Source organism: Ischnura elegans, chromosome 4, assembly GCF_921293095.1.
Source record: "Ischnura elegans chromosome 4, ioIscEleg1.1, whole genome shotgun sequence".
NCBI classification, from domain to species: domain Eukaryota; kingdom Metazoa; phylum Arthropoda; class Insecta; order Odonata; family Coenagrionidae; genus Ischnura; species Ischnura elegans.
This window is the reverse complement of record NC_060249.1, coordinates 50,179,977-50,197,014: the sequence shown is the minus strand read 5'-3', so window position 1 is coordinate 50,197,014 and position 17,038 is coordinate 50,179,977. Positions and strand designations below refer to the sequence as shown.

General features: G+C 40.7%; 1 protein-coding gene across 4 annotated transcripts in view; it reads right to left on the bottom strand.

Annotated features, from left to right (window-relative positions):
• LOC124157419 (protein rolling stone-like) overlaps nucleotides 1-17,038 on the bottom strand; it is a 179,629-nt gene that overhangs the window by 106,856 nt on the left and 55,735 nt on the right. The window contains exon 1 of one of the 4 annotated variants that reach the window (XM_046532118.1): nucleotides 4,260-5,754. The exons of the other annotated variants lie outside the window; for them this stretch is intronic. The gene's annotated coding sequence lies outside the window, so the exon portion shown is untranslated. Of the gene's footprint in view, nucleotides 1-4,259; nucleotides 5,755-17,038 lie in introns of those variants that run through there. 4 annotated transcript variants of the gene reach the window in all.

Below are 17,038 nucleotides of genomic sequence, written 5' to 3'. Positions count from 1 at the left end.
TATTTTAATATGAACTATTTTCTTTTAATTATAAAAAATAGCTCATATTACCAAAAACTCGTCAAATAATACATTAAAAAGGTGAAACCACATATAATCAAGTTTTTGAATATATACCTTTAGTTGTTTTTGGATATAATTTTTTTCCTAACCTACTGCAAAATCATGATGTTTAAATCAGTGAGATTCGCGGATGACGAGGCGCTGATTAGCCAGTCAGCAAGGGGGCTCCAGGCCCTAGTGGATGCGTTATACGAACGTTGCGAGGAGTTTGGGATGAGGATTAATCACAAGAAAACTAAGGTAATGCGGTTTTGTAAAGCATCACGAGCGAGGAATCTGAGACTCAAGATAAAGGTGGGTGGTGAAAAACTTGAGCAGGTTGAGCAATTCAACTATTTAGTCAGTACGTTAGAGGAAAACGGATACAGTAGTAAGGACATCAGGAAGAGAATAGCATTAGCGAAGGAGGCGTTCATGAACAGGAAGGAGCTTCTGAGAGGATCGTTGTGTAAGAGTTTAAAGAAAAGGTTAGTGAAGAGTTTGATTTGGAGTGTAGCTCTCTACGGTGCGGAAACGTTGACTCTGAGGAAAGAAGACGAGAGAAGATTGGAGGCGTTCGAGATGTGGGTATGGAGAAGAATGGAGAGGGTGAAATGGACGGAGAGGAAAAGGAACGACGAAGTGCTGGATATGGTGGGTGGGGAGAGGCAGCTTTTAGATGAGATAGGCAGGAGACAGAAGGTATGGATGTAGTTAGTGCTTAGCGGTGAAGGGATGTTGAAAATGGTGTTGGAGGGTAGAATGTTGGGGAAACGAGGGAGGGGAAGGAAAAGAATAGGATTTTTAGATAGATTGAAAGAGAGTAGGCCTTACAGTGAATTAAAGAAGGCAGTGCTGGAAGGAAAGGGAGGCTCCCAGATCACCTCTTTAGTACTCCATGGAAACCTACCTTAATCGGTAGAATACTATAATAATAACTGCAAAATCAATCAAAAAATGCTCGGCACTTTTAGCATAGTACCTGGAAAACTGGTTGTCACTCAAAGGGTTTATAATATGAATTTTCATATATTGCGAATGAGTGAATTTTTTAAATATACTCTGTGATACAATGATATACTGTGTGATACAATGTTTTCAGTATCTTTTTCACAGGTACAAATTTAGTGGCAAGTTAACAAAAGAGAAACTAGCATTTTGAATTTTTAAAAACATTTTTACAACCCTATGTTTCATTTTTATTTCAAAACTACATCCGTTTTCATTTCAAGCCCTGATGTAGGATAAAAATATAAACTGAAAATTTGGCAACAAATAGCATTTTAATTGCTTCAACACAAGACGTACACACCAATAAACTCATTTACTAATATTTATAATCTGAGGATTTTACGTGCTAAATATTCATAACATAGATGGTAAAAGAATCTTGTGCTTTCCAAGATAAAAAGTTACAAGTACTGGGTACGAATATGTTGATGATATTGAGTACGTTTTGGAAATCCTCCGTGTATGAGTTAAGTTTCGGAGTGTCAGAACTTGTCGTCGATGGTGCATAGGCCTGCGGATGACTCGTGCTCTTATTATCAGCGGTAATCTATCGGTCGGTGTAAGTTTGATTAAGGTGTGGAAAATTACAAAAATTTTGGATTCTTCCGTTATCATGATTGAAAAAATTGCACAACATTAAACCTGAGGCTATTTTTTAACAATAGTTATTTTATCGGACCGTTGCCCTGAAGTCTAGACGATGTTCCATCTGTCACTACTCAGCAGCGCCGTCGAAGACCATCGAAATATTTTTCCTTATTCTCCCTTATTTCGATATCCATTGCCTTCGATAATCGAACATCAATACCCTAATCTGACTACTGAACGGGCGTACACAGTCCGTGAATATCACTTGGAATATGCGGGAGAAACTCGTACTCAAATAAACCTGACGTTTTTTCATGCAATGGTTTTTAAATGAGTAGAATACATCAACTTGGCGAGGGCGGATACATTAAGAATCTTTCCAGTGTACTGGGGAAGCAGATAATGACTGACGGCAGAAAAACCAGAAATATAGGTATCCTACGACTAACTGTTGAAGTGAGTCGGATGCGGTTAAAAAAAATAAACCTGACCCGATGGGAAGGCCGACCGAGATTCCCACGTCATTCAATGTATACCGGAAAAATCTGGACCACTAGAGTTGGATATAATTCTTGGATACTATTCCACCAAAAAAGGCAGCACAAGTGAGGTTCACGTACCGAAATAGATATTCTCAAGAGTATCCAAAAACAAAAGACAAAGCAATAGTAAGGACAGAAATAAAGGAGGCAGGATTAGTGAGATGTGTTTTAGGTGTTATCTTTTATCCTGCCATTAAATTGAACGCCATGGTTACGAAAACTTTGAGAAAAGTTTCCATCACAACTCATTTCAAATGGAAATAATTATTGATTTGCCTTTCAAATTAAAGTAATTTAGGGAAAATATAACAATGTGTGACTAATATTTTCATCAGGAGGACCGATTTAATATATTATTTGGGAATGAAACTGACGAAGTAGGGAATTAAACTGACAAATACATGCATATACTAGCGATGACGAAATTTATGTAATTACCATAAAAATTTTAAATATGCTCCTCTAATTGGTCTCCGTCATCTGAATGACGACCAAAAATAATATATTCTTTCCGTACTATATTGTACGCACGCAAAAATTTAAATTCTTCATTTTTAAAAGGTATCACATCGATTTTGACATAATGATATTAAAAATGTTGATTAATGCTATAATGAATATGCTCTCGGAGCCAAAAATTGACGTTATATTCTTTTTGCGTCGATAAAAAACGCTAACAATAAGCCATGGCTTAACTAATTTAATCAAAATTAGATTTCAGAAAACTATTAATTAGTTTTATTCGCGTATTAATCCTCTTGCCCACAAAATATATACTAGTTCTGTCCGCATGCACTTTCTACTATTTACACAGAGCATGTGCGTTACAATATAACCTGTGAAATGGAAAACTTATGCACCAACCGCAAGAACAAATTTTGCCATTCATTAAAGAAGTTCTAAATTTAGATATCACGCGAGATAGAGTTGAAAAAATAGGAAAATTCCTCTTCTAAAATATCAAGTATGACCAATTTCCACAGCCGAGCATCGTCATGGGATGACGATGCTGTGTTAAGTGAGCCAAAAGTGTTGAAATTTAATTGAAAAGGGGTTCACTGTGAGAGTTTCTGAACAGAAAAGATTGGCTACATTTGGTGGATGTGCTCACCTGATTAAGAGGTTACATGCGAAACCGGCACATAAAAAAATTTAGAAGTGGAAGTTGCCAATATTTATAAGTGCAGACATGAACTTTGTTCTTAGACGTAGTTATTTTGATAAATATTGCGGGAAAAGAAAAAAAATAATTTCTGGCAGTACATAAGCGTCGGTTAATTTAACGTTGGCCAAACACTTATGGCTGCATTAAATTTTTGGAAAAGTTTCCAGTCCAAGCGACTATATCTATGTGAATTGTAGGCTTGCACCATAAACTGAATTGCCACGCACCAAATGTTTTCTCGTACGAAAGCAATAATAGTGCAAGAAAATACGGAGCATAAACATTGTGAATCATAAGTATTATTAATTAAAAATCAAATAAAGATTTAGGTGGGGTAAACTCAGTAAAACCCTCAAGAAAGAGAACTCGCTGATCCCTGATTAGGGAGGGTGGTGTGAGGAAGGAGGAGGACCGCTCAGCGTGAAATGTGGAGACAAGCTTCTGCCAGCGTTTCTTCTCCCTTTTTTTAATAACCATGTAAATATCTATACGTCGGATTGTGCCTGTTGACGGTCTGATCTTAGGTCCGGTAAGTATAGACGTACTCTCGTTGTTGCTTTTGGGTTCCTATTGTTTATCTAAACGCGAAAATAAAATTTGAAAATGTGATGCTTTTCTCTTGTTACCTGTAAAGAAAGCAGGGACGCGTGTGTGCCCAAGACATCTGCGAAAACTTGTTCGCGCGTGCGTGTTTGTGTGTTCATTTGTCAGTTTTCAATTTTGTTTCTCTTCTCCTTTTCCAGAACATTTTTTATTTATTAGAACTGCAAGAGTTTTTTTTCTATAACCATTCCCATTTCTTGCCCAAGAAACGGTATGGCCTTGGGGCATTATTTCCCTCAACTTCTACGCGGCCGTAAAAACGTTCGTTAATTGATAATAGATAAAGAAAACAGGAGATTTCAACTCACTCGCTCTTTATCCTCGCATGCAGGTCTTCGGAAACGTATCCCCCTCTCGGGTCCTTGGTGTTTTCTCGCTGTGCCAACGTCTTGAACGGGTGCTATGAGATGTGTGATCCTGACTTCTTCTTTACCTCGTCCACCTCCGGAATGGAGAGCGGGGATTCTACTTCCTAAGTGGTAAGTGCGTGCCCTTTTCTTTCCGTCTTCACGCCTTCTTCGGTTTCCAACAGTTAATTTTCTCTTCCTTATGGAGACCGATAGGTTTTTTTTCTTGAACTCCAAACTTATACGCGTGATCACGACACAACTCCTCTTTGTCTCTCAAACAGGCGTGTTGAAACTGAGATTAAATATTTTAAAGGATAGCAATCTCACTAAATGTCAATTATAATTTCATATCCTGTTGCTCGTTTATGTTTCCTCTCTCGAGTATTGGCAGAGTGTAGCAGATGGGATGTAGTGGATGTCAGCTGGTAATACCGGTCTGAGTTCGCGTCGCGTCCGGCCGTATTTTTTGGTTCCTTTCCGTGGGACTGACTTGAAGCCTCCCGGGCACTAGTGAAGGTTCCGGTCGCGCTGGTGTCGGCACAATGCTTCGTCTGGGTTAGGTCCCTCGACCCGTGATTTCACCATTCGCAGCGATTGACTCGAGGGCTCTCGGCGGCAATAGAAGGCTTCGGTCTCACTATTGTCAACAGAAAGAGCGGTCTCCTATTGTCGGGGCCTTTTCCGGCGAATAACTCGATGGTACCTGCTGGCGGAGGTAGGTTTGGGTCACGTTGTCGTTGGAATTCTGTGTGCGCTGTTAATCCGGCCCTTTTCCCGGTTACTGACACGACGGATTCCGGCGACAGGTGAATGCTCAGTCCGCTCCTTTGTTGGCAGAAATACCGGTCTATGCGCATCTATTGTCGACTCCTTATTGTTACGGTGTGTAACTCGAAGGCTCCCTCGTTGGAATTCTCTCTCGTTATTGCTGGCTGAGAGTTAGCGCGTCTTCTGCCGGCACCTTTTTCGGCTGGTAACTCGATGGCTACTGCAGTAGAACTCGAAGAATCCGGTAGTAATACAGTTGGAAAATAGAACGCGCTATACGCGCCAGTACTGTTCACCTTTCCCGACCAATAACTCGATGTCCACGAAGGAGAACTCAAAGGCTCCGGTCGTTATTCCGTTGGTAGAAAGCACGGCCTGTATTCACCAGTTTTCTTCACTTTTCCCGACCAATAACTCGATGGCTGCAAAGACAGAACTCGAAGGCTCCTGTCGTGTTATCGTCGGCACAAAGCGCGGTTAGTTAGCGCGGCTGTCGTGGACACCTTTACCGGCGACTGACTCGACGACTCCCCCGGGCAGAAGAAGGCTCCGATCGGCAGAAATCGTGCGGACTCGGATCACTGCGGGACTCCTCTCGTTAAGTATCTCTCGGGTCGCGAACAACCTTGCCTCGGCCACCGAGCGCGCGCTCTCGTGTTGGGGCGAGTTCCAGGGGGACACTGAACGTGGAAGTCTGCGAGCCGACTTGAACGGACTGCTACCCCCCCCCCCCTTCTCCTACACTCTCTCCCCACCCATGAAGACCCCCTCGTCGGGGGAATCGGCGGGCGAAGGCGGCGGAACGTGTGACAGGGAGCGCGGATCCGTCGTGGAGGGGAAAGTGGAGTTAGAAGGGGTATGGGTAGTGGTGGTGGTGGGGATGTTGAGGGGATTTTCCAGTCTTGTTATGTGACCGCCACCCCTCTCTTCAGCCAATCACGATACAAAGCAGTCCACACGTAATCCTCCCTCCCCCCGACTATTAGCGTTCACTTCCACTGTGAGGATTTTTATTACGCCCAGTCTTCAGAGAGGAATTGTTACCACTAGGACGTCCATTAAGTACGGGAGGTGATTTTGGCGACTTTTGGACCTCCCCTTATTCCCCCTCTGAGAGATTTGTTTCAACCCTCTCCCTCTAAACTCACGTGAGATTGTTCAAAATGCGTATCTTCAACGTAAATACGTTTATCTATGCTTCATTGCGTTGGATTTATTAGGAAAAAAACAATGTGCTAAATTATTTAAAATAAAGAAACACGTTTCACTCAATTCAATCCAGTTTTCTCACAATTTTACACTGTTTCTCGAAGAAAAAAATTACGTGATACTTGCCAGGACTTCTCTTCTCCCCTACGTGAGGTTGGGTGAGAATCGGCTTGATCCCCTCCCCCCCAAAATGCCTCACGTAATTAATAGATGCCCCTTTAACTGTAAGCAATGGAATATGCACTGAAGACCTGAGTGCCAGTAAAAGAGAATGACCAATTAAAAAAATATGAGATTTTCACAAACAAACATAGCTCTCCCATTTACTCTCAGAAGTTGTTATTTTCAACACTAATTGTTGGTTCCAAATAAGTTCAGCGGGCATTGATCAAATCATACTTTTCGAATGTGTAAATAGCGTAATCGCATTTGCAACGTCGTAATTTTCCACGATTGTTTAATCATAGCGACCTAGATCTCAACAGCCGATTACTGTTATCGCAGCCTTGATCATGGAAATACCTTGCTGAAATAAAAGAAGTGCGGAAACTTACGATGTTTTTTAAGTGACCATGCGTGATGAAGTTTTTTATTGTTACTTGTCGCTATGACGTTTTTCTCTCCCTTTTTCTGCCAGTAAATCGACTACTCGGCCTTCCGCTGGCATGGCTGAAACATTTTTCCGGTAGTTCCAGCTGCGGGTTTTCGCTTCCTCCTCGTCAAGAAAAGTTTTCTCATCCGTCATTTATTCACGAATTGAATAGATGAGTGCCATAAACAGCTATTAACCGAAGGTGATTTCAAGAAATATGAGAAGGAAATAATGTTTTTTTTTACTCAGAAAGTGGGAAGTAAGATTTCTACAATACCTGCTGAACTTATTACAAACCTATTGTTGAAAATAACAATTTCCGAAGCAAGGCGTACCCAGGATCAAAACCAGAGAGGGGGCAAGCCATGGTTGTTCAAGTTGTAGGTAAGATTTAAGCATGGAAAAGGTGAATTAAATCAACATTTTTAGGAAACTAACTGCTCTTTATAAGTTTTTAAAATTATTTGCTTGAAAAAATATTATTTTCCTTAAATATTTTGCTTCTAGAGGGGGCGGGGTAGCTGCCCGCTCCTGTCCCTCGCTGGGTACGCCCATGGTCCGAAGGTAAATGGGAGGAGGGGTTTCATGTGTTTGCGGGAGTCTCATATTTGCAAAAATTGGTCAATATCTTGTCCTTGCCTTCAGGTATTCAATTATTCGTGTACCTCTTCATCTTACGGGTTGTCACCGCGTTGGTTTTCCAGAGGTTGACGACGGTTTCGCCGGGAATCCACCAGGTGTCTTAAGGTCGATGTGTGAGGTTGGTTGTCAAAGGTTGACGACAGTTTCGCTGTTGATTCCGCCAGGCGTCTTTAGGACGCCCTTCGACCTTAAAACGACAGGTGGAATCCCGGTGAAAATGTTGTTAACCTCTGACAACTAACACGACGAAAAATCGGAGTTTGGAGAGATCCACGAATCCAGAACGCCACGAAAAACTAAGAGCCAAGTCAATACATTATGTCGTGTAGAAGATTTTCTGCATTTCTTTAGGTCGTCGCTGCGGTGTTGTGATCTCTATATGGCTGGGAATAATACGGCTGCATAACCTTTTTCTTCAAATCAACATTCAATCTAGTCAACATATGATACAAGCTAGAGGTGGGCGCCACCGCGTCGCCGACAACGAGAATTACGAGGTCTTCAATTCTGCGAAAAATGCATTATGAACATCATGAATGTATTCATAGGAAATTCTATGGCTAAAAAACGCATCTCTTTCAGCATCTCAAATACGCTGCATCTTTGAGAAACAAGTGAAGATTGAAATTCCCGTGGCCCATTTCCGTGGCAAGTTGTAATTGCTCATTATCTGCTACCCACTGAGCTCCCTAGTTTAATCTTTTGTATTTGTAATATATGAAAATATAATTTCGATTCCCTATGCATCATATTGATGAGTCCTTGGCCAGTATCTCTTCTTTACAGCCATCGTAAGGCCACCATCATATAGACTTCGTAAGACCACTCGTAATATAGAAGAAATGGTCTAGAAAAATTACAAACATATAAGCCCGAAGTGGCGTAGCGAGGTGGGGGGTTTAGGGGATAACACCCCCCCCCCCCAGAGCTCAGAGAAATTTTTGAGTTTAATCCATTTTACTTAATTGGATTGATGTTACTAATATAATAGTGTAAAGATTAATATAATATCCCTCAGAAAGCCGTAAAAATCACCATTTTGAACCATTTTTTTTAAATTCAGCAATTTATTAATATCGCACATACCGCCCATCGTGGTAGGTATTCCATACCCCTACACACCCCTGTATTAGTTGCACCAAACCCCCCCCCCACAGTCATAATTCCTTACTGCGCCCCTGAACCCGAAATCCATGTAAATGTGTGCCTCTATCTCCCCTACCGCTGTTTATATGACGTACCGCTACGTAATCTGTTCCATCTTTCCCCTCCCCTCCATTCCTCCACTCTTCGATAAATTATACCCCCACTCCACCTCATCCCCCCTCCTTCCCTCCCCTCGTTCCGTCTTACTCTACCTCTCCTCCCCTCTAAGTTTTCACTCGCAAGTTGTCAGTCTCCGCGTAGTCTGAGTTCTGGTAAGGTCGTGGTCGGCCGTTCTGCAGTGAAACCGGGCGACCTTGCCGCACCCCTGCGTCCACAGGAATGACGGCCGTTGAATACGATTATTTACCAGCAGTGGTGATAAACAAAGAAATCGCATTGCCTACTAACTTTATTTAACAGTTCTATGAAAGTGTTTCGATTGCTTATAATCATCATCAGGTACTTGATGGTTGACTGTACTTGACGAAAAAAGTTGACTTGATTCTTCCGTGATGGTGAGATTACTAAAGAAAGTAATCGGGCTCAATTACAGTTACTTCGAGTAAAATTTAATTGATTTCAGGTATCGATTACTTTTCTACTGATCGATACATGCAGATTGCGATTACACTACATCTGAAACTTTTCCCGGAAATACCACTGCATTATTTTACATGTACACACTACATTTTTCTGCCATATAAGTGTGGGTGCGAACACTGGGAACTACGTTTTTTATCCCTCAAAAATATCTGAGCATCGTATCACGCTGTGGGAAATAATACCGACTAAAATTATTTATTTTTGATACGTAAACGAAGTAAGTAGAGGTAAAGATTCAGAAAAAAAGATTATAGGATGGACAATGAAGTCTCTGTTGCAGTTTTAATTATAAGTAAATTTATTTATTTATTTCACACACCACCGAAAACAACACTCTTCGGCCTTTACATCGGGGTTGATAACATTTAATAATCACAAGCATCCATGCCCTGGGAAAGGGTAACTTACCCAGGCGGGACTCGAACGAGTTCCATCCAAGAAATTTAAATCCAGCTTTTGATCGAAATTTCGGAAATGTATTTTACCTCGTCAGGGCTTGAAATGAAACTGGATACAATGTCGAGATGTAAACAAAATGAGGGTTTGTTATAATGTTATACCCTAATTTATAGTGTTAGCAAAAAAGAAAAGAAAACTACACTCCAAGGAACACTCTGGATTACACGATAATATTTTTCGTCCCTCTTAGTGCTCACTCGAGCGATCGCTTTTAGGGGCCGAAATAGTGATCGCTCGGTCTATAATTTTTATTTTACCTCGTTTTATTATACTCGCTTTCTTGTTTGTCCTTCCGGGAAAAATCTTGCTACTCCAATTGCGAGCACTTCCTGATTCACTAGAGCGCTGAAATTTTCAGGATAGCTCAGAAATGGATGACAATGCAATGTTATTACACTTTTACCACGATTGGAAGAGCAACTTGAGTAATAAATATTCAGAAGTAAAAATTAAATGTGGAGTTCTAACAATGACCACTTAAATCCAATCGAGGCGCTGCTATCACAGTAAGTGCAATAAAATATCTGTTTGTAAAGCGTAAAGTACCTACATGCGTATATTTTTTCTGTTGCTATCTTTAACATAGGTCAGCGATTTACCATTCCTTTTATGACTTAATCTGAAAATTGTACATTGCTACGGGGAATTTTCGACTTCGCATCACGGAAATCTATAGCCTGAATCATAAAAGCCTAAAATGTGATATCATTCAAATTTGGGAGTGCCGCTAAGTATGTTTTACATATCGGCGTAGACTGCTTTTGGCTGCAGCAGCAGTTACATTGGACAACAATCATCGGCGACGAAATAAACAACGGTGTCGTAAAGAATGGGCGAGAGAATGGTTAAAAAGAAGAGATGCTGGCGAAGGAATCATCAATATGATGCACGGGGAATTAAGATTATATGTTCCTAGATTACAAATATATAAGATTAAACTAGGGAACTCAGTGGATCACAGATAATGAGTGATTACAACTCTCCACGGAAATTTCAATCTTCACTTGTTTCTCAAAGATGCGGCGTATTTTAGATGCTGAATGAGATTCGTTTTTTGACCATAAAATTAATTTCCTAGGAATACATTTATGATGTTCAAAATGCATTTTTTGCAGAATTGAAGACGCTACGTCATATAGGAACCTCCTGAGAATGAACAAACACTTGTACCCGGAGCTTCTGGCATAAGTTTCACCTATAATAGAGAAGAATAATATAGTGATACGGCAATGCATTTCTACTGATAAAAGATTAAGAATTAAGGGTCAATGATGTCTCAAAGTTTGCGGCTTCCTAATTTTCGATAGCTAAAATAAGTCCGCAAGGCCACAAATGCTCTCAAGATATCTTATGGGAAATTAATCGTAATTATAGTGTAAGGTTTTTTAAGTACCTAAATTAATCACAAGGGGTTCACTGTTATCTAAATATGGATGCAGGGGAAGGAAATGGATTATGTGACATTCATGGGCTAGATTGAGGGGTTTGTCCCTTGACTTATCTAAGTTAAGCATATATAGGTGTGTGCCACTATGATATAACGGCTCGTTGCCGTTGGAATGTGTTCACAGAATAAAAAGAGATTTTGTTATTAATTGGTTCAAATCGTAATATTTAGTTAAATAATAGCAAATTAAACAAAATATCGATGCAATCTTGAATAAAAAAAATATTCCTTAAAAATCCCGTAAATTTTTTCCAAATGACCCACTAAGTATAGAGAATTAATGTGTGTCAATCTACGTTCTCTCAAAGCACTTGTTAATTATTTGAGCCATCACTTGGATTAATGTGCTTCCAAAGTGGTTATATATGATCTTAAGATTCCGAGGTGGGGACAGTTGATAAGATGGACGCCGCGCGATGATTTTGAGCGACGGTTTCATTGACGGTAAAATCGACGTGCCGTGTGATGAAACAAGTGATAGCCGTCTCATTACTGAAGCGAACGCGAAAAACAATCGCGTGCGACGACCGTTTTCGAGTGATCACTCGAAAATGACGAAAAAAATGATCGTGTGATTCGAAAAGGGATATGTAACCCTCATATGCGTCAAAATGTCTTGCGTCGATACGAAGTTTCTCCACAATCATCTCTCTGTCACGCAACAGATCTAAACTGTCGGACACTTCCTCCAAAACACCTCTCCTCTCGCGATCCGAAATATGGGTCGTTTAAAAAGTTCGGTGCGTAGATTTCACCGCGCCAAAATGTTTGTTATTTTTTTCCGGGAACAGCGCAAGAGCAATCTTTCCGATGCCTGGGATGATATGGCGTCGGGTCAACGAGCTGGAAACCTTCGAGAAGGCCGAATTAGGCACGCGGTCTCGCCATATTTTATTCATTCGAATCGTGATTTCGAAATTTCACGCTCCTATTAAAGGTAACTTAACGCATTAATTGGCCAATTGAATATTATGATCATATTATTTCCTCATGAAAATCACCCATACTCACTCACGGAGGGCTTCTATTCGTTTGTCACACGAAGATTATGCACCATCGACAATCCATCCTTAACTACTGGGATCTTTTTCCAATACAAAGTGCGGCTGTAATTTTTGGATGGCTTGTTATGTGCTTGCCGGCTGTTCATGTGCTCCAAGAACTGGTCAAGGTTGTCCCTCCCGTGTGGCCACACTATGAAGGTATCGTCAACGTACCGGTAGAAATACTTCGGGCGTAGCGGAGGCCTTAAACTCAGGGTATTATGTAGATGTAGATGTAGGTTCACTGATTGCTATGGAAAATATTGGTTCGTACCGATCACAGCATGATTCATTTAAAATATTGATATGTATCACAGTAATGATGTATTTTATTGTCTCCCATGTAATTTATAAATTTAAAAATGTGAGGTGTAGGGGCCTCGTAAGTAGAATAGCCCAGGGCTTCATTTAATTTAAATTCGGCCCCGACCACTTGGAATAAAATTTCATGAATTTCCATGTTCCATTATCGTCTACTCCTGGGTGATGACATTTGCCTTTTGAACATTAGGGCACCAAATGAATTGAGGGTGAGAATGGAGTGCAAATGCTAGCCAAGTACGAAAAAATAAATCCTTAATGGCTATTACCTTATAAGCCATGGCGGAAATACGGAGAACAGCCACATAATTGATCAGCTTTAAAAGAGACGTCTACCGGCTGCTCAGTAATTCATGGAGCAGCTTTCGAATTGGATCCAACGGAGGCAGTAATGTTTTGAAAATTACCCCAGAAGAAGTCGCATGGCCAAAAAGAAAAAAAGTAATTACATATTACCCGAGGCCCAACTTGGCGGGCTTCATCCCGACCTGTGCTTCGGTGCAAGAATCGTCAGCGCTCACGAGTTCTTTCGCGGCTCACAGTAGTTCAGAACGCTGAGAAGTACTGCGTTGTAACCTATCGAAACCAAAGTGGAGTGATCACAGGTTTTTTGAGGTTGTTGATTACGAATTTGACTTCGGAACGATAAAAAAATCATTTTTTCGTACAGTAAAATACTGAAATTGTGTTTTGGTATTTCAGATATATTATTAATATATGATATTCACCTGGAAAATTTAACCAGTTTAGAAGATTTGTTTATTGATTGAACGATTTATTACTTTGTGATAGCCTTCTATTGTGGAAAAATGTGCACTTAATAAGATATAGGTTAATATTAATACGTGTATTATTTTTATTTTCCTATTATAATTTCCGTTTCAAATAGTTATTGTGATTATGCATTAATGAAAGGTTTTAATAATAATAATATAATAATAATAATAATTTGTCTTTATTATACAAGCGAATTTAGGACATAGTTGTCCTCTCTTACAATTAACTTGTTAGACATTCACAAACATCCATGCCCTGGATGGTAGTCAAGCCACCCAGGCGGGATTCGAACCCGCGACCTCTAGGTTGGCAGTCGGGGACTTTACCCCGGCGCCACCGAAGCCGTTTTATTATGATCTGGGAAAACCATATAAGCAAAAAAATATAATTACAGAAAACATTCTGCTAAAATATAGTAATTATGAAATGAGCATTACATAAACACAAGAGTTATCTAATAGGAAGATAAAAAAATCAAATTAATCAGCACAAATATTCTTACATCTCATAACAGCAGGGCTAATGTAATAAATATTCGTAACAATATCTCCTCAAAAGATTTCGTGGTGGAGGAGCATATTATTGAGGCGGATAATGAATTCAAAAACTTGGATGCTATAATCGGGAAGGAATTTAGCCACTGGTTGGTGGAATATTTCACCATTAAATCGGATGCAGCGGTAAGGACATCAGGCAGAGAATTAGGTTAGCAAAGGAGGCGTTCAGGAACAGAAAAACTTATGAGAGGATCGTTATGTAAGAGTTTAAAGTAAAGATTAGTATGGAGAGTTTGATTTGGTGTGTAGCTCTCTAAGGTGCGGAAACGTGGACACTACGGGAGGAGGACGAGAGAAGATTGGATGCATTCGAGAGGTGGCAATGGGGAAGAATGGAGAAGGTGAAGTGGGTAGAGAGGAGAAGGAGCGATGAAGTACTGGGCAGGGTGGGTGAGGAGAGGTAGCTTCTAGATGAGTCACCGAGTAAACAGAAAGTATGGATGGAGCGAGTATTGAGCGTAGAGGGGATGTTGAAAGCAGTATTATAGGGGAGAATGTTGAGTAAACGAGAGAGAGACGAAGGAATGGAACAGGGTATTTAGATAGAATCAAAGGAAATAGACCTTACTATGAATCGAAGGCGGAAGTACATGAAGGAAGGGGAGGCTGCCGGAATGCTTCCTCAGTACTCCTTGGCATCCGACAAATCGGTAGAATACTTCAGTGATATGAGAGAGAGTATGGACTATGATGATAAAACTAGTTTCGTTGCTGCGAAGATAGGGTGATTAATACCAGGATTTACCCTGCTACCCCGTGGATATTCCCCGAGTGTATTTTTGCTACCAGGCGTGGAACATGCCGGATCAGTGGCGTAGCCCGGGGGGGGAGGTTTCCTTGTTTTTCGTTGGGGGAGGGGGGGTCTAAAACCAAGAGGGAAAATTTTTGAAAAACAGGGTATGTAATGGATTTGAAACTAATTTGAACACTTTTCATAATCGAGAAAACTTCATTTGTTGAAGAAATATTTTATAAATTCACGATGTTTCAATATTTTGTTTTATTTTATGAAGGAAAATGATTACGTTTTTTATATTTCGGGGGGGAGGGTCCGAACCACCCGGACCCCCCCTGGCTACGCCAATGTACCGGATACCAGAATGGAAACTGTATGAATGTTGTTTAATAATCAAGACATAGGTAGCAACGCAAAGATAATACCTAAAGACTGGATCAAAATGAAAGTCCGATGATTCGATGCGGTGATTTTATAAAACTGCTTTCTTTCCTCTTGTTGCAACTTTCGTTTTCACGTAAATTGCACCAATGTTGAAATCGGCCGGTGAAAATGCTACGCGAGGTAAGGAGGTCAGCGAAAAGAAGAAATTCAAAAGAGGACTTCGGAAAAGGTAAACGGTAAACGATCTTGTGCAGCACTACTTTCTGCATCACTATGCCTATCTCACGCAAGATTAAAGAAAAACACCAGCCTGCGCACTTGATCATCTGATAAGGGTATCGACGCAAATTTCGATGCCACCTTAAAGTTCATTGGACAGCGACGACGCTAATGATCCTCTTTGGAAAATTGAGACAGCAAACTTTAATATTTTTAATGGTCTAATAATGCTGATGGTACGGACTGTAAGCTCAAAATTAAAGTCCTCTCGATAGAGCATCAAATTGTCATCGATTGATTCCCTCGTAAAATTCTCTGTCCATGCCGTAACATGACCTTTATATTCACTATCTTGTAATCTATTCAGTGCATCAATCTTATCGTAGTGGCAATTGGACCTAAACCAATGGCCGACTTGATAACAGTGTCGTAACTGGTGCCTTAGGTGGTCTTGAGGAAAGGAGTGGAGACCCAACAACTTAAAAATAACTTTATTATTAAAATAAGACATTGTAATGTTTCCTCTTAGTTATTTTATTACACAACGCGTTTCGTCGTAACAAACAACAAGTGTAACAATTCTTAAAGAGTTCCTCCTTATATATATCTTGGTGCTTGAAGGGAGGATGTAAGGTGGAGGATGGGTTTTTGGGTGACGAGAAGAGAGGATATTGAAGGCTGTGGGGGAGAAGGATCGTTTTCATCTACATCAACATAATACCCCGCAAGCCGCCTAAAAGGAGTATGGCAGGGGGTGTTAGGACACCAGCCGTTTACAGCTATAAAAAAATGAAGGGCTCTGACGAGGTTTGGACTAGCGTTTATTAAAGTCCTTTATGGTTCGGGGGAAAAACGAATTCCCATATCTATCCGTTCGGCAAAACATCTCTCTTAATTTATCGCTTCTATCGGACCTGGAAATATAGTGTGGCTCTAATATTATGTTCTCTGTGTCTCTCTTAAAGATATCCATTCTCAATTGTTCAAGCAATCTAACAATAAGCCTAGCGCGCAGCCTCCGAGTCTCCAGCGGCTCCCAGCCTAAATCGCTTAACATCTGGGTAACGCTCTTTGTACGCCCGGAGCAGTTTTTGACGAAACGCGCAGCCATCCTTTGTATTTTATTCAGTTCGCGGATGAAGTCTTTCTGCACCGGATACCATACGCTCGCTGCATATTCAAGGTGCGGTCGGACGAGAGCGAAATAGCACCTTTCTTGTACTTTCTCATCCGAAAATCTTCCCACAATACGCTTGACGAATCCTAATTTCTTCAGGGCTATGCCGCAAATATTCTGAATGTGTGTTCCCCACATGAGGTTCGAGGTTATCGTAACTCCCAGGTACTTCACTTCGTCTGTTGCCTTTATGTTAATGCCATCCACTGCATAAAGATGGTTAGAGTTGGACGAATTCCGCAAGAAATGTACTGCCATGCATTTGCTCAGATTAAGTTCGAGTCCCCACTCTTGGCTCCACAAATGAACGTTATTTAAGTCAGATGATAGAATTTCATAGTCAGAGTGATCACTAATTTCGCGATAGATGACAGCATCGTTAGCAAATAAACGTATTTTACTGCTGATGCGGGAGCAAAGATCATTAATGTATATAATGAACAACAAGGGGGCCGATTACGCTTCCTTGTAGAACACCTGATGTAACTTTTACAACATCGGAGCTAATTCCGTCAAAAACAACTTTTTGTTTACGGTTTTTAGGGTCTCGAAGAGGAGCAGGGTGGGGGGGGGGGAGGAAGGAAAGGTTCCAGGATGGGTGAGGGTACCACGCACACCTTCACTGTCTTCTTTCGCGTTGTGGTCATCCGGATGGAG